The 7,973-nt window shown below is 44.0% G+C and overlaps 1 long non-coding RNA gene across 6 annotated transcripts in view; it reads right to left on the reverse strand.

Annotated features, from left to right (window-relative positions):
- LOC129643061 (uncharacterized) overlaps window positions 1-5,475 on the reverse strand; it is a 46,625-nt gene extending 41,150 nt beyond the window's left edge. For 2 of the 6 annotated variants that reach the window (XR_008710052.1, XR_008710049.1), the window contains exons 1-2: window positions 1,743-5,475; window positions 1,125-1,206 (exon numbers count right to left, since the gene is read on the reverse strand). This is a non-coding gene — a long non-coding RNA (uncharacterized LOC129643061). Of the gene's footprint in view, window positions 1-1,124; window positions 1,555-1,742 lie in introns of those variants that run through there. The other 4 variants (XR_008710050.1, XR_008710047.1, XR_008710048.1 and 1 more) reach the window with 3 other exon arrangements.
- Window positions 5,476-7,973: the final 2,498 nt, after the last annotated feature.

The raw sequence follows: 7,973 nt of genomic DNA on the forward strand, positions 1-7,973 counted from the left end.
CCTGGGTTCGATCCCTGGGTTGAGAAGATCCCCTGGAGAAGGGGATGGCTACCCACTCCAGAATTCTGGCCTGGAGAATTCTATGGACTGTATAGTCCATGGGGTCACAAAAAGTCAGACACGACTGAGCGCCTTTCACTTTCCACTTTCAAAGTCACCTGAACACGAGCACCGCGATGCCACGACAGGCAATCTGATAACCCAGGGGGCTACGAAGGGACAAACGGCAAACAGTGGGACGTGTCTGGGCGGGACCAAGTGGGATCCGGCAAGATTTCTTCAAGCTAATCGCAACGGCTTGCAATTTAAGACTAATAGGGTTTTCTTTCGGAGAAGGCGATGGCACCCCACTCCAGTACTCTTGCCTGGAAAATCCAATGGACGGAGGAGCCTGGTAGGCTGCAGTCCATGGGGTCGCTAAGAGTCAGACATGACTGAGCGACTTCACTTTCACTTTTCACTTTCATGCATTGGAGAAGGAAATGGCAACCCACTCCAGTATTCTTGCCTGGAGAATCCCAGGGACGGGGGAGCCTGGTGCATTGCCGTCTATGGGGTCGCACAGAGTCGGACACGACTGAAGCGACTTAGCAACAGCAGCAGGGTTTTCTTTTAGTATGTTCAGATCAAGGTCGACCCCAAGTAACCGATAGCATGGCAAAGTGAAAACATAGAGCTATCTATACCCCTCCCAGCAACCTCAGGTGGAAAACCAGAGAATGTTCTCTCTCCATGAAAGTCAAGCCCTCTGGACACAAAACTGACATGGAAGGAAAAACCTCAGCTGGTTTTATTTGTGAAATTCACAGCAAAGTTTGTCCAAGCAGATGCCTGTCCAATGAGAACTGCAAAATCCATGAGGCAGGTTCAAACAGCAGGCTTTCGGGACTTGTGCCCCTGTTTTAACCTGAGTCTCCTTAGAACAACGTTTTAACAGCACAGTGCAACACAACACAGCAATGCAAAGGACAGCAAGTGGTGTAAGGGGATGATCTGACTCCACCAAGGATGCCAAACAAATGGGAACCGATTTATTCTCAGTTTGGTATGAAACCTGGTACCAAACTGAGAATAAATAAACTCAGCGCGAAGAGAGCAGAATTGAGACCCAGCACTTGACTGACCGTGTCCTCCCAGATTGGACAAGCCTCCAGCAGAAGGGATGGGGCCCCTGTGTGTGGTTCTGCTCCTGGTGAAGCCAGGCGTCTGCAGGGACAGGAAAGCCAGGTTCTGAGGGACTTCAGGAGAGCTGAGAGATAAACCAAGACCATCCAAAGCAGAGCAAGCAGAGGCTCTTTATCCGGAGCCCGTGGAGCAAGGCAGGCACCCAGCGTCAATTGTGTTTGGCGGAGGCTTGAAGGCAGGCAGAGGAGTGGGAAGGGTTGACAGTGGGAAAAGGGCCAGCTTCCAGTATGCCCTGACCCAAGGCTGCTGGCCGGGCGTGGTGGGGAGTGGAAGGGCAGCAGCTAGGTGATGGGCGAGAGGCTTGTTTGCTTTTCTCTGGATGGTCCTCAGTTGGAAGCAGGGCCAAAAATTAGGTTAATACAAAACTAATACAATTATGTAAAGTTTAAAAATAAAATAAAATTTAAAAAAAATAAAAAATAAAAAACCCAGATATACCAAAAAAAAAAAAAAAAATTAGGTTAATAATCAAGTCCGGGCTCTTCGGGGCCAATTGTTACAGGGCTTACTGTTTGGCTTCCTGGAGTCCTTGCTAGAAAAAGTGATCTGATACTCACCAGTCTGACTTGGAGATGGTAGGCTGGCTTCTTGTAGATAACAGGTTGGTTTCCTTGGCCAGGTGCCGTGGATCGTGGGTCAGAGTTCTGTTCTTATATATGGTCTGGCCACTGTTTGTATATTGTCTCTCGCAACCTTACAGTGTAGGTTATTATTAGTAGTAGTAGTGAGCTGGTGAGGGGCAGGGAGGCCTGGTGTCCTGCAAATCCATGGGGTCACAAAGAGTCGGACACAACTAAGTGACTGAACAATAACAACGATCACTATTATTATTCTCATTTTACAAATGAGGTGAGTGTGATGCAGGGACGCACTTAGTTAACGGCAGAACCAGGAATACAAACTCTGTCTACAGTCTACGCCCTCAGCCTGGCAGGCAGCTGCCTCCAATGTTGCCATGTTGCTACTGGGGTCTTTCTGGAAATGTCTGTGAAAAAGTTTAGATCTCTGTTCTTCTACCCAGTTGTTTGGGACTCCTACCCACCCATTTTTGCAGCTCAAAGATGACAGCTTGACTTTGGCACGCTAAAGCACAAGACTATGTAGTATACTGTTACATTAGTAACCGATAAAATAATTTTTTTTTTTTAGTTCTGTTTGTGATTGTCTTTCCTGATAAGACTAGGAAAGGAGACTTTTTATGATCAGGTTATAATGTTTTCTTCCCATTACTTTTAGCAAATAATGTATGCTGTTGCTGCTGCTGCTAAGTCGCTTCAGTTGTGTCCGACTCTGTGCGACCCCATAGACAGCAGCCCACCAGGCTCCCCGTCCCTGGGATTCTCCAGGCAAGAACACTGGAGTGGGTTGCCATCTCCTTCTCCAATGCATGAAAGTGAAAAGTGAAAGTGAAGTCACTCAGTTTTGTCCAGCTCCTCACGACCCCATGGACTGCAGCCCACCAGGCTCCTCTGTCCATGGGATTTTCCAGGCAAGAGTACTGGAGTGGGGTGCCATTGCCTTCTCCGAAATAATGTATAGAAAGACACAAATCTTGCAACCGAACCCTCCCCAGTTACAATAAAGTGGGTGAGAGATAAAGCCAGGAAGAGTAACATCCCATCACTGAGTCGGGAAAGCTGAAAGCAATCTTTTCTACTCACACTAAAAGTAAGACTATGAAAAGGAATCACCTGTTTTTCAAGTAGTCTGCTCTTTATAACAAAGTTTTCAATGCAGAAAAGGATAATGCTTAACAGCTCAGAAAATAGCTTTGAAAATTCATATATGAGAGCATTTTATTAAAATGTTTCACCTACCCAAAACTATACCATTTATGGCAGAAAACAGGATTTTTCAAGTGTTCACAAGCCCTCTAAATGCATCTTCTAGATTTTCCAATTATCTGCATAGAAAGTCCATTTCTTTATTGCACTGAAAGATCCCTTCAGGATATTAAACACACATTTCTTCCAAAAGTACAATCACTAGTGATTTGGACTTTTCCATTTTTTCACAGGTCACCTAGCAAAATATTTAGGCTCATAGGTATTTGGGAGTCAGTTAAATATTACTTATTTGCATGAAATTCTTTGTAGTCACTTCTGAAGAGAAGATTCTTGTTTCCTTTTGTTTCTCTTTATTTCAGTACTAGAAGAGCCTCCTTCCCTTGTGCAGGGGAGCTGCCATTTTTGTATTAAGCCACTGAAGGTTTTTGTTTGTCTTTAACAAACTGAAAATTTCACTGAAGCAGTTCATCAAGTTGAACCATTTAATTGAGAATTTGCTCTAAATTTTCCAGGGGGTGGGGTGCAGGGGTACAGTTCCTCATTGCCTTTCCTTCTTACCAAACTGTTTCTAACCATCGCCAAGTCTGCCCATTCTGGGGAGAACACACCATCATCTCTAAATGTGGCACATCTTGTTTCTCTATTTAGTGTTAGCCAACCGGACTGTTCCTGTTCCTGTAGATATTAAAAACTGGGTTCACTGAGGCAGACATTTCCCAGTCACCATAAAACATCACACAAAGTAAAACCCCAGTTCCATCGATATCCTAGTCACAGTGTCTCTAATTTAGCGACTTATCACTTCAACAAGGTCCTGAAATTTTATATGACCCGTTTCTAGCCCTCGTTCCATTTTCCGCAGTATTATGTAGCCCCTGGCCGACATCACTTGGTAGGAAGGGGCTCTCAGCACAGAACAAAGGACTGTATTACAGGGAAGGCCAAAGTCCACAGAAAAGGCAGGGCCGCGCTGATGCTCGCAGTCTGTCCCAGGTGAAAAGCGTAAATAAAACATATTCACTTCAGCTGTGCTCCTGTTTCCTAAATGCCAATCTCGTGGAGTGAGGACCCTTGCTGGGCTGGTGAAGGCGATGGTTCACGATTTCACTGGCCTCAGGGCTAAGAATTTAATTTGCTTTTCCATCAAGTTTTGAAGTGATACCGCTCTCCTTTTCCCATGAGCATAGAGAGACCGATACAGATGCAAAAGAGAGAGAACCGGTTTGTTTCCGTGTTAGCAAATTGCTGCAGCTTAGTCTAGACAGAGAGTGAAATTCTAGGGAGGGTCTGTTTTGTGCTAAACCAAGAAAAAAAAAAAAAGAATGTGCTCAGAGAGTATAGAGGAGTCAGCAGAAGTTTCATTTCAGTAGATCCCTGAAGGTTTCCCGATAAAGATGACATTGGAACTGGGCTTTCAAGGGAGAGCAGAGTTTCCATCGATGGCGAACATTCGAGAAAGAGCAGCAAAAACATGCCAGACACCATGGTAAACATATGGTTGGATGCAGGTACACAGAATGTTCTTAACTCCTGGAAGATAACAAAATATCCTCCAGTGACTTTTGGTCATAAGAAAAGCCTCAATTCAAAAGTTAAGACACCTAGTCGCATAATAATGTGGAAAGTCCCCAAATTTGACTTCGTGTTACATTTTCTCCATCCTTCAAATTTCGTTGCCTTCAATTCAGAAGAGGGGCTTCTTCTGCCATCTACTGTCTCCTAACTACTTTCTCTCCTATGGTGAAGCTACAGTCAACTGAGGTTCTTGCTCAACTGGTATTTCCAGATGGGTTTGGCTGTTAACTTCACATAGATTGTGGTGGTACTTTTCAGGGGCTCATCAGAAGGTCCCTGAAGTTCCCATGACTCCAGAAAGAAAAGCCTTGGGCATCCAGAGGGGTGCAACCAGACTCCTCGTGCTGAGGTGTCCTCGGTCTATCAGGCAACCCTAGACCACCGGCTCCCAGAAGAGCCCACACCAGGCATCGCCCCCGCTTGGTCCACATGAAACAAGCACACACCGCTCACCCAGACGAACCCTAGGAGAGCAGGCTGCTCCCTACAGAGCCAGCACCGCTCCCAGCTCTGCCACCAGAGCAGCTGGGAGTCCTTCTCCCACTCTCTGGAACTGCCCTTCGGTTATCAGACCCCAGTTCCCTGTATCTCCCAGCTGCCGGGAACACATTTCAAACCTGTCTGGTGGGCTCCCTGGAAGCCCTTGCAAATTGAGAATTAGAAAAAAGAAGATTTTGTCAGCTCAGATGGTAAAGAATCCGCCTGCAACGCAGGAGACCCGGGTTCAATCCTGGGTCGGGAAGATCCCCTGGAGAAGGAAATGGCTACCCACTCCAGTATTCTTACCTGGAGAATCCCATGGACAAAGGAGACTGGCGGGCAAGAGTCCATGGGGCCACAAAGAGGCAGACACGACTGAGCGACTAACACGTTCGCTTTCCAGAGGGGGCAAGTGTCTGTGCGTACATGTCCATCTAACTGATGGACAATGGATGGATGAAAACAGAATAAATGACATTTATTTAACTGGCATCACACCACTGTTATAAATGTACTAAATTTAATTTCACTTGAGTTTAACGGACAGAAAATTGTCAATATCAAATCAATGTTCTTTTTTTCTCAAGAGATATTGTTTCGTAAAATATCCTTCTAAGGATAAGGAAAAAAATAGAGGAAAATTTAGTTTTTTCTTTTCTCCTGTGCTTAAGTTTTAGACGGACTTGACTCTCCGCTATGAAAGAACATGTTCTTCCATGTCCCTTCTTCCAACTGCTTCATTTTTCTTAGTTTTACATTGTTCAGATTTGTGTCATTTGTTTTGTATTCTGTAACGATTCTTATCGGTTTTAATGTGAGATCTATATTTAAATAGATTCAATGCAGGGTCTCTATTCTTACATCCTTTGAGTCAACTCTTATTTTTATACATTCATTGCTAATTTAATTTTCTTGAATGTTGCATGTCTTACATGCTTTGTATTAGGCAATACCTGCCAGAAATCTTTATCTGAAGGACATCTTTATTGGCTATAATAGTCTCAGATCAAAATTCTGTTCCTTCAGAATTTTGTGGATATTGTGCCATTGTCTTCAGGCATTCAATGTTGGGGAAGTTATGGAGGTAAAAGGAGAAGAGAAGGAAAAGGAAAAACAAAGCAGAAATACACTTAAAATCAAACTAGGACTTTTATGTTTGTTTAAAATTGATTGGCTTCAGTTCAGTTCAGTTCAGCTGCTCAGTTGTGTCTGACTCTTTGTGACCCCATGAATCGCAGCACGCCAGGCCTCCCTGTCCATCACCATCTCCCGGAGTTCACTCAAACTCACGTTCATCGAGTCGGTGAAGCCATCCAGCCATCTCATCCTCTGTTGTCCCCTTTTCCTCCTGCCCCCAATCCCTCCCAGCATCAGAGTCTTTTCCAATGAATCAACTCTTTGCATGAGGTGGCCAAAGTACTGGAGTTTCAGCTTTAGCATCATTCCTTCCAAAGAACACCCAGGGTTGATCTCCTTTAGAATGGACTGGTTGGATGTCCTTGCAGTCCAAGGGACTCTCAAAAGTCTTCTCCAACACCACAGTTCAAAAGCATCAATTCTTCGGTGCTCAGCTTTCTTCACAGTCCAACTCTCCCATCCATACATGACCACTGGAAAAACCACAGCCTTGACTAGACGGACCTTTGTTGGCAAAGTAATGTCTCTGCTTTTGAATATGCTGTCTAGGTTGGTCATAACTTTCCTTCCAAGGAGTAAGTGTCTTTTAATTTCATGGCTGCAATCACCATCTGCAGTGATTTTGGAGCCCCCAAAAATAAAGTCTGACACTGTTTCCACTGTTTCCCCATCTATTTGCCATGAAGTGATGGGACCGGATGCCATGATCTTCGTTTTCTGTATGTTGAGCTTTAAGCCAACTTTTTCACTCTCCTCTTTCACTTTCATCAAGAGGCTTTTGAGTTCCTCTTCACTTTCTGCCATAAGGGTGGTGTCATCTGCATATTTGAGGTTATTGTTATTTCTCCCGGCAATCTTGGTTCCAGCTTGTGCTTCTTCCAGTCCAGTGTTTCTCATGATGTACTCTGCATCAAAGTTTAATAAGCAGGGTGACAATATACAGCCTTGACATACTCCTTTTCCTATTTGGAACCAGTCTGTTGTTCCATGTCCAGTTCTAACTGTTGCTTCTTGACCTGCATACAAATTTCTCAAGAGGCAGATCAGGTGGTCTGGTATTCCCATCTCTTTCAGAATTTTCCACAGTTTATTGTGATCCACACAGTCAAAGGCTTTGGCATAGTCAATAAAGCAGAAATAGATGTTTTTCTGGAACTCTCTTGCTTTTTCCATGATCCAGCGGATGTTGGCAATTTGATCTCTGGTTCCTCTGCCTTTTCTAAAACCAGCTTGAACATCTGGAAGTTCATGGTTCGTGTATTGCTGAAGCCTGGCTTGGAGAATTTTGAGCATTACTTTACTAGCGTGTGAGATGAGTGCAATTGTGCGATAGTTTGAACAATCTTTGGGATTGCCTTTCTTTGGGATTGGAATGAAAACTGACCTTTCCAGTCCTGTGGGCACTGCTGAGTTTTCCAAATTTGCTGGCAAATTGAGTGCAGCACTTTCACAGCATCATCTTTCAGGATTTGAAATAGCTCAGGGCTTAAGAAATTGTTATGAAGGTACAATTCAATACATTATTCAGGAAATTAACCTGGATGGTTCAGCTTTGGCATTCATGGTTGGTTCACATTGAGGATTTTGATTTATAGGAATTAGTATAGTCATATACATGAACAAACACACACATATATACACACACATATACCCTGTAAACACTGGATCTCAGCAAAAATAAAAAAGATCACTTGACTTTATTTCTCATCTCAGATCATTTTTCTGGCTTTAAAAAATGCCCATAAAACTAGTGGCTTCTGAATATATCCACGGCATTTTATCACCAGAAGTCAGGGTTGGAGCTGAGTT

Source organism: Bubalus kerabau, chromosome 2 (genome assembly GCF_029407905.1).
Source record: "Bubalus kerabau isolate K-KA32 ecotype Philippines breed swamp buffalo chromosome 2, PCC_UOA_SB_1v2, whole genome shotgun sequence".
Taxonomy (NCBI): Eukaryota; Metazoa; Chordata; class Mammalia; order Artiodactyla; family Bovidae; genus Bubalus; species Bubalus kerabau.